Here is a 14,435-nt window from a genome sequence, read left to right as displayed (position 1 = left end):
AAATGAAATCAGGATGTACTTACAATCAATAGTATGCCCTGGTTTAATTTGTAACACCTTTTTCTTTCTTATGGATATGCAAAATTATGGCACTTGGAAACAATAGCACTTTAGATTCAATGCAATATGATGTATTTATTTTTGTCTCATTTGTCATTGGTTAAATTTTATTCATACTCTTTTAAAAGAACTAGCTGTTGGAATTGTATGTGGATATTGGGGTTGAACTTTGACTGAAAACTGTACAGAATATCATGATGGAACTGACCCTTCTCTGTCATCATTATTTTATAATTAGAAATACAGCTTTTATGTTGAACAGAAGAGGTTTTGTAACCATGCAACCATCTCCCCAGTGGGAAAATCCAGGGCTTGCCCCCAGTGAAATGTTTCATCTGTGTTTCAAAGCTTTTAAAGAGTATGTGAAAGAAACATTCATTCAGGTCAAATTGTGTTGGCATATGCTTTGGAGATGTTCTTATTTTATGCAGACTTTCATGATCCATCATGAGATAATTTTGTTTGTACAAAGGAAATGGAGTAAAATTTCCTTCTGCATCCTTTCTGTTTCTCATCTTTATCCTCTAAGAGGACTTCCGCCATTCTTTTGTCATCACCATACATCAGGAAGATGAATATGCAATAAAATCCACCCTCCTGCAACGTTATCAGCTCAAGAAACAAAGGCTTGAAATAAGGCTAAAGAAGGAGAACTGGAAATGAATAGTGGTGAAGCTTAAGCAACTGTGAATTTCCAGGAAATATTTATGAGCTGATTTAAATACTAATGAGCTGGTAGTCTAACAGCAGCAGCAAGAACACTAAGATACAGGAGTGCAAAGTCTCAGCTGAGCCGTGAGTTGTCTCATGTCTGCACAAGCTGTAGTCGAGTGGCCACATTTTAAGTTTCCTGCTACACAGACGTTTCAAAATGCTGTTAAGTGAGAAATTGACATTTCCCACTGATTTCAGTTTCTTATTTCTGCCGTAGTACTTACCAAACGATTTGAATCAATTCTATCTTGAAAAAGGTATCTAGGGCCTGAATATAAAAATCGCTTTGCCCAACCCTTTTATCTCAATGACTACTGTATTTGGAAAGACCCTTTCACTTTCCTTTTCTGTCCCCTTTCAGAATCTGCCAAAAAGCCTCTCCCTTTAAGTTCCTACATAGCAGCATGAACGATGTCTCCAGAGTGTAGTAAGAGGTAATTTATCTGAAAATGTCTTCTCCCAGCCTGACTGCAGAAAATACTTCAGTTGTCTATAGGTTAGAAAAGATTAAAAAACACTTGCTATCGTAATAAAATAAACTTAACTTCCAAAGGGCTTGTTACATATATTGCCTTGGGCCTGACAATCTGCTTACTTGATCCAAAATAAACAACTGGCATTTACATTTCTAAATCATAATTCAAAGTTCCACACACAGAATTGCTGTTAGGGCTTATTCAATGGGGATTTTTTTTTTTTTAGAGGGGGGTGCATTTTTCCTAACATGAAGATGCTAAGTAAGACAAAGAGAAAAATAGGAGGGCCAACCCAGAGAGTCTCTGAAAAATTAGTCATCTTTAGAATCGGGGAGCTATAAATCCCAAAAGTTAGATGACAGAGAGTTGAATCACATCATCTAGAAATCTTGTGCCAGTTGTGCTGCCCCAGGGACATGATGGCTCGCAGGCCTGGGACTGGACCAAGATGAGTGAGATATTCACCTTGGGTTCAAAAATTAAGGCAGCATCTGAAAAAAACCTCAATAATCAAGATAAATACTATTTTTATGCAATATTTAAAAAATCAAAATTAATGCAAAAAATCAATAGTGAACTAAAATGCACAATTTTAAATAAAAATAGGATCCAGCAATGCCATGCCAAGCCATATTGGAGCCTGAGGCAAAAGGAAAAAATTGCACCCCTATATACATGGTTTTGTGTTTAATTTTTTTCTGTTTCAGAAATAGATTGTGAATATATTACTGATAATTTGCTGTATTAAATCCAGGAAAGTACAGTGATAAAAAATTCTGTTTGGGGTATAAGTCAAACATTTGAACTTAATGTTGTAAATTTTTATACACCTGCTTTTCCAGTTTTCCATATTTTTTCAACTACATGGACATTTTGGTCTGAACTCTGCTGTGGTAGCACTGCATAGAGCTGACCCAGAAGATGCGTTAAATTTGTTAATATGCAAGGCTGAGAAACCAACATGAAGGCAGTGTTAAGAACTCTTGTCAAGGGTGTTCTGTATTTGTATGCCTATATTTCATGTTCCACACAATACTGGTGGACCACTGTATTAGGATGCTACAATTACAGATGACTCATTGTTCATTACTCAACAGTGAAGAAAATTTATTTTCAAGAAGTCCTAAGGAAGAGCAGCTGCAAAGTGGTAAATTCAGCATCTCAGTAACACCCACCAGGATCCGAGTTCCTTTCATCGTCCTGCTCTGCCAAACATAGCAACTGGCTTCGTCTTTGGCAGTCTCCTCTCACGAGTAGAAAGTTGCTGTCTCAGTTCCTGGGTTCCCATGTAAACCTGACAATGCTTTGCAAAAGGGAAGAAGAGGGATTTTTCCCCCCTTTTTGGTCTCATTTTAAGATGGAGGAAAACTTAGAATCCCTCCAGCAAAACCTTTCCCACGTCTCATGGGCCAGAAAGACATCACATGCCACCATTGAAACCAGTCCCTGAGAAGACAAATAGCAGGCTTAGCTTAACCAAGATTTACCCTAAGTCACATGGAGGGATAGTCACCCAAGCAAAGTTAGGGTTTTGTTTCAAGGAAAATGGAGGAAATAGCTGGCAGCTGGGCAGCCAGCAATGTCTGCTACAAATGCCAATTGTGAGTGGTCAGACATTGGGGAGAAAATATATCACAAATCTCTGTATCAGGCTTATCATTCATCAGTGCAGGAAATGGCCATGATGTTGTGTAAGACAAACTGCAGAAATCTTCAATGAAACTATATAGTTCAATCCATACCTCCCAGCTGGCAGCAGGAGAAATTCCAAGTAGATCATAGAATTAAATGTGAAAACTTTACTGCTATTAAATAAACACATTGGAGAACTATATTATAATCTTTGAGTAGGAGAAGGCTTTCTAATTATGACTTAAAATCAAGAAGCTGTAAAAGGAAGACATGGAAACAACCTAAATGTCCAGAACTGGATAAAGAAGCTATGGTATATATATATATATATACAATGGAATACTACTCAGCCACAAAAAGAATAAACTAATGCCATTTGCAGCAACATGAATGGACCTGGAGATGGTCATTCTAAGTGAAGTAAGTCAGAAAGAGAAAGAAAAATACCATATAATATCGCTCATATGTGGAATCTTAAAAAAAAAAAAGAAAAAAGAGGATACTAAAGAACTCATCTATAAAACAGAAACAGACTCAAAAACATAGTAAACAGTCTTATGGTTACTGGGGGAAAGGGGGTAGGAAGGGATAAATTAGGGAGTTTAAGATTTGCAAATGTTAACCAGTACATACAAAAAAATTTATTTAATTTCTTCTGTATAGCACAATGAACTATATGCAATATTTCTTATAATAACCTTTAATGAAAAAGAATATGAAAACAAATATATGTATGTATATACAAGACTGTATACCAGACATTGACACATTGTAACTGACTATACTTCAATTTAAAAAAAAAGCCAACAAAAGTGGACTAATGAAATGAACTGTGGTGACCATACAGTGGATTATTATGCAGCTGTACAAAAGAACAAGTACATATCTGTATGCAGTGATACAGAAAGTTCTCTCAAACCTGAAGTTAAAAAAAGCAATGTACTCACCAGTTTGTATAATATGCCAAATTCTTTATAAAAAGAAAAATAAGTATCATTAATTTGTCAAAAATACACATAATTATATGTGCTTTTACAAATATAAAGAAACTCTGAAGGAAATACTAGAAAAATAACAGTGGTTACCTATATTGGGGGGATGGCAAACTAGGAGGATGAAAGTTAAGGATAAGAATAAAATTTTTTGCTGTGTATCATTTATTTTTCTTTTGATTTTGAACTATGTTTAAAGTATTTGTTCAGAAGTTTAAATACAATTTATTAAAAATCTATGATTGTTTACTGTTGCCTACAGTTCCAATTCCAAGTCTTTAATTTGGGATTCAAGACAAATCACAGTTTAGATCAAATCAGCTTTTCCATGGTGAATTCCTGCTAATTTCTCCTCACCTCTACCTCCCACCCCTGCCACCCACCCACACACTGCCATCCCTGGAACCTCTCCTGAAAGATAATTGCTGTTAATAATTTTCACTTCAGAAAAAATATATTATATATATACCTACATTTAATTTTAGCTATATAACATTTTTGAAAAATTTTTTGTCTGTGATTGTGTTTTTATTACATATTTTAAAGAATTTTCTGTATCATGAATTTTTCCATTTATTTATATATTTTGTGTTCTTTATGTATCAATACATATGGCCTTTTTAATGATTTTTAATAACATTCATCACATGAACATATTATAATTTAGCTTGTTATTTCCCTTGCACACTTAGATTATTTCTGTTATAGTTGTTGGTACAAGCAATGCTGCAATAAATATCTTGGCATATTTTTGCTGTAATATCGAAGCGTAATTATTAGGCAAGTGTTACGTGCATTTAAGAATTTGATTGTTAGTGTCAAATTGCCTTGAAAAAGGTTATGTCATGAAAATACTCCTTTCCTCACTCTCGCACCATTATTGAAACTTCTGAAAGTTGCCTAATAGGCAAAAATTATTCCTTTTATGCTTAATTAGCATTTCTTTAATTATAAGAATAGCATGTTTTTTATATGTACATAGGAATTTGTGTTACTTTTTCTATGAACTGTCTTTTCTACAGATTGAGAGAGTGGCAGTATATCCTAAAGGTAACATTGTAACTTACGTTTTCCCCAGATGTCCCAGTGCAACCTCCGGTACAATCTATACCTTCTTCATTGATTTGAGTTACAATATTTATTATATACTAAATTCCCATAGGCAGTAGGTCTTGTGTCTTCTGTTCTATTCATCTGAATATCTCTTCTCACCTAATACCACAGCTTTTAAGTTACTATAGCCTTATAGCATGCTTTTCATCAGATAAGTCTGGTCTTCACACCGTAATTCTTTTTTTTTTTTTTCCAAAAACTTTTCACCTATTTCAGTATATTTATTCTTCCAGGTGAACTTACAGGGTACTTCGAGGGAAATGATGTTTTTATGATATCAAGTCTTTCTGACTGTAAGTCCAGTGCTCAAAATGTCAGATGAAATCATTAGATAATTATGTAGTGAATCTGAACCCTTGTGGACATTTCTGACTGGGTTAGTTGTGTGAATCATCTGAATCTATAGCATAATTGTGCAATTCTCCCCTTTCTTGGGTAGACATACGAGAATGATGTGGGTATCAGGAAAACCAGGGCTAGAGCGAAAAATAAACAGTTCCTCCATATCCTTCAGGAATTTTTTAATAGAAAAATTAATCATTCACATCCTGTCCACCGTAAGAGTGGAGCTCCAGCCACAATCAATACCACTGCTCATGTGTGCTGAAGGCTGCATGCGTCCTGGGTATAGAATTCCTGGCTTGTGGCCATTACCAATACAGGAATAAAAGCCATTTAATTCCAGCCAGCTGTTCCTGGGGCCTTCCATGGGTGGGTCTGCTGAGGGGTATTTCATTCGATTCACAGGAAAAAATGTGCCCCTCAATTGCTTGGCACAGAGCCAGATTTGCTGGGACTTTCCAAACACACCACTGTGGGGGAGAAAACACGAAGGCTGTTCACATCACTAACCACCAGCCCAGGGTGTTCTCTGGGGGGCTCTGCTAGTTCACTGCAATGCTCTAAACTTGCTCTTCATTTCATACTGAAAAACCAGCACTTTGTGTTCAGTTTAAGATCTTTCTAACATGTGAGGTTAAAGAGACATCTTTACCTACTTAAATAAATGAAGCGTTGGACTGATTAAATCAAAATTACACTGTATATAGTATTAAAGGTGACATCTATCTATGTAAATTAGTGTAATGGAAGAGAAAGTAATGTTCTTAATCTAAAAATATACTCTTTCTTTGCTTGACATAGGCTACTAAATTGATGTTTTGTAGTTGTGTGTTTAGGTGCCAAAAAAGCAATTTTAGGTTCTGCAAAGAATAGTCATTTCCCATTCCACATTATATAATTCCAGTGTTGTAGTTCAAAATTATCTGTCTTCCCTTGAAAAACAAGTAAAGGCAAGGGACCCTGTATGGCTTGCTCTTTTGTTGTTGTTTTATTTTGTTTTGATACTTCCTAAGACCATGATAGAGGGTTTAGGAATTATGCACCGTGTTCAAGGTTATAACGAGAGAGTGGCTGATGTGGCCAAAACCACGTTGCACAGTAGAGTTGGAGGTTCGTTGGTACTAAAATACGGCTAAATGGGCTTGGGACAGTCCCAAACCAAAGGCTTCCTCCATTTTTGCCTTTGGTAGGCAGAAACTGTATGGGGAATAGAAGGAAAGAGAAAGAATCCTTATTGAGAACCCACTTATTACAAGGTGCATATTTGATTATAGTTAATCCCCACCAGATCCTGCTTTGAGAACTTTCTTACTATTTAAATTAGCAGTATGCATTTTAACTCATTCGCCAAACTTGGTTCCAACATAGGAAACCTGTAGGCTGGCCAACCCACTTTTTAGGAAAGGAAACATATTTACTGAGCACATACTATGTCTCAGACCTCTGTTTATACTGCTGATACGGTGGACTGTTGTTCAGCATGCATTCAGTCTCATTCTCTGTACTTCCCTACAGCCAAGGCTAGCAAACTGAAATCTGCATTTTCCGGACTCTCTTGATGCCAAGGCTTTCTGGTAACTGGATATACTCACACATGATTTGGAGTATGGGAGTGAAGCTGAGAACATCTTCCTGTGACTGTTTCTAATGGCAGACAAGGTCTCAGTGTGTCAAGAGGCAGGTGGTGGCTGGACTCAGACTTCGAATTTCCAGACTGCAGCTTTCAGGGGCTGGAGAGGAAGTTGTGTTCACTCTGGCAGTGTCTCCTGGTCCCTAGAGTCCACGATAGCAGTGTGTTCTCAAACTCAATACTGCAGTGGCTACTGCTGATCCCTGCTTTCCTAGCCCTTCCAGTGATTTTAGGATTATCTAATGCCCTGTGTCACATTTCTTTCTACTTAAAATACATGGAAGTGGGGAGGGTACAGCTCAAGTGGGAGAGCGCATGCTTAGCATGGACAAGGGCCTGGGTTCAGTCCCCAGTGCCTCCTTAAAAATAAATAAACCTAATTCCCTCCCCCCGCCCACTGCCAAAGTAAATAATACAATAATAAATTAATTAGATATTTTTAATAAATAAAAGTAAATACCTAGAGTCTCCTGTTTCCTTCACTAAACCCTGACAGATACAGAAGACCCTTAAGTTTCCTGAGGTGCTCTGAATTTAAGTTTATACCCCTGGTAATGAAGTACCAGCAGGAAGAAAATAAAGAAGAGGTTAGTATATTTACATCACTTTTTTGTCAGCAATCTGGTTCTAGAACAATTAGAAGGTATAACAGTAATAGGTAACTTTTATTGTACATTTACAGTCATTACTGTATTTAATCCTTATAGAAACTCCATTTTACAGAGGAGAACAAAGGTTTGAGACTTTAGGAAACTTCTGTTCAACATTGTGGTAGAATAATGTTCCCCCAACCTTTTCCCAAAGATATCCATGTCCTAATCCCTAGAACCTGTGAATATGTTGCCTCACACGACAAAATGGGCTTCGCAGGTGTGATTTAGTTACAGATATTGTGATGGACAGATTATCCTGAATCATCCAGGTGGGTTCAGTGTCCTCACAAGAGGCTTGAGAAGAGGGAGGCAGGAGGGCCGAAGCAGGAGGAGACGTGACAACCAAAGAGAAAGAGAGACTTGAAGACATCAAATTGCTGCTTTAAAGATGGACGATGGAGCCAGGAGGCCTTTAGTGGCTGGAAAAGCAAGGAAACAGATTCTCCCCTAGAGTCTCTAAAAGGAATGCAGCCCTGCTGACCCATTTTAGATTTCTGACCTCTAGAACTGTAAGAGAATAAATTATCTTGTGTTAAGCCACTAAATTTGTGGTAACTTGTTACAGCAGCAACAGGAAACTAGTACAAACGTTTAATAAATTATCACTGAGATCCTGTCATGCGGTGCTGAGATAGTAGTAACAAAACTAAGTGCCTGTATTGCTTGTGCTCTTAACACTGTCGTCTGCCACCCTCACCTTGCCAAGCTCAAGGCAGGTGCCCAAGCCTGTACCCTCTTTTATTCTAAAGGAATCTAATGAATTTGATTTCTAATTGGATTCTGATAAATTGACACAGAACATCTTTTCTCATTTGAAGGGACCTAGATTTTCTTCCGAGAGCCACTGTGGTATTTTCTGCAAAGAAGGCTGCCCCCAACCCCGACAAGTACATTTCCAGACCTTTGGTTCTTGAGTCTTTTCTTTCACATGGGGTACTTATTAAAATGTCCAGCTTCTAGCGTTCTAATTCCGTACATCTGTGTGGAGCCTGAGGACGTGCGCTCTCACTCTCTAGGTGATTCTGAGGCACACCAGGGACCTCACTTGAGAATTACTTTTTCATATAAAACTGTGTAAGAGCCTTGCTTTCTGAATCCTTAGAGACAGGGCTTCCAACATTCCAATTGCCTTAGTTCTCCTAGCAGGGTTTGAAGCAGACATTCTTTTCCTGATGACACGTGTTTTGCAATGGCATTGGAAAATAACCGATCCCCACAATGCCTAATAATAGGGGTCATGTTATTTTGTATTCTCTTTGTGGTACAGTAATGCTACTAGAGTTGGCTCTCTTTTTAATATTATTATAACATTAGTAACATTTAATATTACCACTACTGATACAGTCATGTTGAAATGGTCAGTGCAGTTCAATATTCTCAGATATTCTCCAGTAGGATTGGACTTTTTAAAGTGTAATTTAAATTCAGTTACAGATTGTTTCACTGAAATTGCCACCTACTGGTTTGTGGTTTTTAAATTCCCTTTTAGTGACAGCTCAGAAGCCAACTTCACTGAAAACAGCAGATTATACTGGCTTCCTTTAGATATTTACAATATTTCATTGAACCAAATACAAATAACACCCTAGAAATTATCCAGCCGAGCCCCATCATTTTGCAAATGAGGAAAATGAGTTTTAAAAGAGGTAAGTGACTTGCCTAAAGTTATAGAAGTAATTAAGGAATGCAAGTGAGACTAGCAAATACTTTCCTGATTCCTGGTCGACTCAGAAGCTCAGTCACTATAATTTTATTTATAAATCCTCTTATGGTATTTTCATTGCTTCCAGTGTACGTTAGTTTTTTTTTACTGGATAATCTGGAGAAGATAAATTTAAAACATTCATATTTTTGTTTTGCTATTTCTTCCTTTGAAGAAATAAATTCAAGACCTCTTTCAGGTTGACCCCAACTTTTTCCCCCGGGTATTCATTCTTTAAAATAGGACTGCTAAGGACTCAGAAAAAATTTTGTGGATCTCTACTCTGTTAGACTCGCCTTGATAACTCTCCTGTTCAAATAACAACAATGTCTAGGGGGTCGGAGTGAGGCCTGGAACACTAACCTGACTCTGTTTAATGTGCCATTAAGCACATCATATCCAGCCCCACCCTCAAATCCTCTCTGCCTTAGCCACTATAAAATGGTTTCATACAACTTACTTAAGTGAAGTTCTTTGAACAGTTGTTGGGGTGGGAAACTCAACACCCCAGAATAGTGACAACAGAGGTGGTAGGGTAACAGCTGGGGGGATTGCACTGCCGGCTGCAAGCTGACGTGGTATGGGTCCGACTCTCAAATTACCTTTACTCTGATTTGGATCCAGGAGCAAAAGCATGGAACAGTGAATATGCCCCTGTCTAGTCAGTATAATCAAATGACCCCTGAAGTCTTCCTATTTGCTGATTCTTCTGGTCTGAATATCTTCCCCCAGCCAGTGGAGAAGCCAGGGGAGGCACTGCAGACAAGCAGGACATTGGATTATACACAACAACCGAATAGCTGAGGGTGGAGGGAGTTCTCTTTCTATCAAAAGAGGAAGGAGAAGGGAGGTGGGGAATGTGGCTAATACTGCTAATACTGCTCCGACTTTACCTCTGTCCTGATGAAGTCATGTTTCTAAAACAGCCATACAGAACTTCCGTTCTCAGCTCCGACATGTACAACAGCCGTACTCAGAGATTTTCTTGACGTGAAGCAGAACAGGAAATGGGAGTGGGGGAGGGAGTTCTCATTGTGTCTCTTGGCAGCAGGGCTGACAACAGTCAGAGGTGGAGGTAGTAGTTTTGTGGGAGAGGCTTAAGATAAGTGTTCTGTGTTTTCACATGTCTCTTACAGATTTTCAGTTCAGGCATGTGAAAAACTGGGTTGGCACTTACATTTATTGTTGCCTTGAATTCCAGCCCATCTGGGACAAAGTCGTCTTGTTCAGTTACATGCCACTGGAAAATTAGTTCAGTGTCTTTTTCTTCCTCCAGAACACAGCTTTTCTTTGTAACAATTCATTCACTTATTTATTTTTTCACCAAATAATTATTTCTGTGTACTGGTACTTACTAGGTTCTTGGGGTATAGTGGTGATTATAGCTGCCTTCATAAAGCTTAAGGTCTTGTGAGGAAAGATGCAATCAAATAAGTCATGACAATAAAGTATATTAAGTGTTACTGTAAGGGAAGTGAAGGGTTGAGTAGCTGAAACACCAATTTTGTCTACTTCTACCTTAAAAAATGGGCAGGATAAAAAGAATACCTCTGGGGCAGGCATGAGGACCAGGTGAGATGATGTGTTTAAAATCTTGGTTAAGTGTAATGACTGTTAGTTATACTTCCTAATCAAACCCCCTGTTGAAATCATTTAAATGCTGCCAAAGAAGATTTACAAATATTCTGAAAGCTCAGCCTCTGGTTCCAAAAGGTACAAGAGGCTGACCAGGCGTCATCATCTACCAAGTGCAAAGCAAAGACCTACACCAGCCTCCGTGGATAAGTTACTCCCCCGAAGGCCTTGCCCCACTCGGTGTCCACATTCCAGAGCAGACCGCAGGGACAAAGGCAGGAGTCAGCCAAATGCAAGGCACAAGTAGGGCCATGTCCTTCAGATCTCAGCTGACCGTGGACCCTCCCAACCCACCTCTGGTCTCCTGGCTTCCTGCCTTTCACTCAGCACTTTTCACAGTTGTAATCAGCTATTTATGGGACCATTGTGATCAGTCTCTCTCTCCCCTGGCAGATGGTGTGCTCCAGTAGGACAGAGCCCGGGGCTGTTCTGCTCACCACACCGTATGTGCCCCCGCCCCCGCCTCAGCCCCAACGGGTGAGTAGTGCTGCTCAATTGATGGTGCCTATATGAATGACAGAATGCACAGTACTTACTTTGACTTATACCCTTAGGAAAGTATTGCTTTCTGTCTGAATAGTGGTTTCCACTTGACATTTCTCGATAATGAAACCGTTGCAAGACTATCCTGGGAGATGGTATAGGGAGGCTGAGGCCATCACCAAAAGTGAAAGCTCAGGTTGAAAGGGATCAGGACAGTTACCCAGGGTGCCTTTCAAGTGCTTAGAGCAGGAAATTCTAGAAAGAGTCTCAGCTCACCTCTGGTGAGGAAACATTTTCAGAAATGAGAGAAACACATCATTTTGAAAGCAAGACATCTGATGACCTTTTGTGTTTCAAGAGGAGTGGGCTCAGCACCTGGCAGTGAGGAGGTTCCTGCACCAGGGGTCTTGCCAGAGCCTCCAAGGTGTCCTGCAGGGAAATGATAAACATGCACCTTCAGCTTCAGTGTCTGTTTTTATGCCCTGGTCATGTGCAGGAGTTCTATAGGAAGGGAGAAATGGGAATATGTTTTGAGTATGTGTGTTTTTCCCTTGGTGCCTGCTGACTCCCAAGGAGGCTGTAAATCCCAAAATCCAAACACTAGAAACCTGTCAGGAGGCAATGAGCCACCACTTTGGCCTCCACTCAACGTCCATATGAAGAATAACTTTGGCAAAGAATAGTTACAGTGCAGTCGTGGTAAAAATAACAATCGTTCTTTCAATTTTCAACTAAATATAACTCCTAATGGCTAAAGTTCTATAAGATAATCAGATTTTTTGACCTCTAACAAAACAATTTGAAAGTCAATATTGCCTTGGATACACAAATTCAGTATTACCTATGACGTAAGATATTCCAGATTGCCATATAGTTAGTTGCTTTGCATCATTATCTTAGAATTTAGAGTGTTCCAGTCTTTCCTATATGGAATGAAAGGAGAATAGAAGAAATAGGACTTACTGTGTCCTCTTCTCTCTGTAAGGAACTATATACTCTGTGTATGATGAGAAAGATAATGCCGAAAGAGCCTACAGATAATCTAAAGAGAGAATGAGTTTAATAAACAAAGAAGAATATTAGAAGCTTGAGTTCGGGTAAAACTTCTGGGGGTAAACTGAAGGCTGAAGGGAAACTGAAGTTAGCCAACTGGCTCCCAGATGTTTTTGCGAAGCCGAAGGAGTGACAGCATCATCGTTGACAAATGAGTACTTCGGTAGACAATTGCAATGAGAACCTATTACTGAAGAGGAAGCATAGTGATTTAGGAGACAAAGTGTAAGGAAAGGGGCACTGAATTGGAAGAAATGAAGTTAAAATTAGAACAGATTGGGGAGAGTTAAAGGCAAAAAATCATATACACTGTGGTTCCTTTTCAAACCTCCTCTAATGAAAAACTAAGATGACTATCACGTCTGTAAGATTTATTCAATCAAGAATATCAGCTTCAACCTCACCTTTCCCTGAAAAGGACAATGCACTACACCTCTGCCTACACATTTCACCCAGGAGATAGACTAGGCCAGGTCCCCTATTATGCCATTTTGAGCCTCAAGACGTTTTCCTTCATAGCACTGAATAGAAGTTACCATGTGAGATTTACATATGTAGTTACTTGATGAAGGTCACTCTCCCCCGTGAGACTACAAGTTCCCCAGTGACAAAAATGTTGTCTTCCTTTTTTGCTAACCATTGGTTCCTCATGTCTGGTGCACTGCCTGACACGTGGGAGACACTCGTTTATTAACTGAATGAATGAATAAATGAAGCAAGCTTGCTTTTCCTGCCCTCTCTTCTCTCCTTTTCGTCTTCCTTTCCTACTCAGTATTTTCTGTTTGTCTTCTATTTCATTTCATTTCATTTTCAAGTCAATACCAAGCTTTATCTCAACCCTTCCACACATTGGGTTCTTCTGGTCAGCAGCCTTTCATAAGGCCAGGAGTAGCCTCTTTTGCTTCCAAACTACGCACATGTCTATCGCATAGATGAAGATCAGGAACCTTAGAGATCTGTGAACCAAAACTCCCTGGGAAAGGTGAACACTGTGGTGGTTCCCATTACAGACGCTGCAGTAGAATACTTGGGTTTGAATTGTGCTTGGGTAACTTACTGAATGTGTGATCCTATATGAGTTGCTTAACCTTTCCAAGTTTCAGTTTCTACAACTATAAAATGAGGATAATAATAAAATCAACCACTTCCAAGGGTTATTTTAATGATTAAATGACTTACTATTAACAAACGTAAGACAGTGTCTGATGCTGGAGAACACTATCAACTATTATCTCAGTGATCACAAAGCCTCAGTGTGGACCTTGTTATACATTTTTGCAATTGGTCCACAGTTTGCATACAAAAAGTAGACAAAGGAACTAAACTTGAGAGCTTTGTCCCCTGCTGCCTGTCACTGCTCATCAGCAGTCTCCTTGCCCAGCTATCCAGGCTGCAGGAATGTCTGCTCTGGATTGGAGGGCCAGGGCAGTGGTTTGGGGGGCTGTAGGAGATGGGGGAAATCAGAGCTTGATGGCCGATTGTTATTCCAGGGCAGAGGTTTCTTTGTTTCCATTCTTGGTCTTCAGGCAACCATGGTGAAGGCATCCTCTTGGACCTCCAGGGAGGTGGTCTGTGTGCCTAGGAACACAGCATCATTCCAAGAGCTCTCCTCTCTTACAGCCACCTTTTCCAGAACACTAGCAGGAATCATGTGGTTGAATTCCTATGTCCCTGGGGAAAAGGAATGCTTTATAATCTGATTTCAAGCATCCAAATCTTTCTCTCCAAATCTGGAGAGAGATGAGATTTCTGCAACGTGCAGCTCAGCCGGCAGAAATGGTGTTGTGGGACATAACTCAGTCGTGGGTTGGTGATGCAGGTTGGTAAAAGAATTTACCAGAGGCCAAGGAAAGTTTAAGAACAAGGAAAAGTTTCATAGTTACACTGCAATAGACAACAGTGGGCCACACCGACAAGAGGTACCTGCATGAGCACCGAGGGCTGGTTTGG

The 14,435-nt window shown here is 39.3% G+C and overlaps 1 long non-coding RNA gene across 2 annotated transcripts in view; it reads left to right on the top strand.

Moving 5' to 3' along the window:
• The window catches only part of LOC116662659, an 87,128-nt gene that overhangs the window by 37,505 nt on the left and 35,188 nt on the right, over nucleotides 1-14,435 (top strand). For both annotated transcript variants that reach the window (XR_004318637.1, XR_004318638.1), the window contains one exon: nucleotides 11,343-11,426. This is a non-coding gene — a long non-coding RNA (uncharacterized LOC116662659). The remainder of the gene's footprint in view (nucleotides 1-11,342; nucleotides 11,427-14,435) is intronic.

This window comes from Camelus ferus, chromosome 3 (genome assembly GCF_009834535.1).
Source record: "Camelus ferus isolate YT-003-E chromosome 3, BCGSAC_Cfer_1.0, whole genome shotgun sequence".
In the NCBI taxonomy this organism is placed as follows: domain Eukaryota; kingdom Metazoa; phylum Chordata; class Mammalia; order Artiodactyla; family Camelidae; genus Camelus; species Camelus ferus.
Note: the sequence above shows the minus strand (reverse complement) of the source record. Positions and strands in the feature narration are given on the sequence as shown.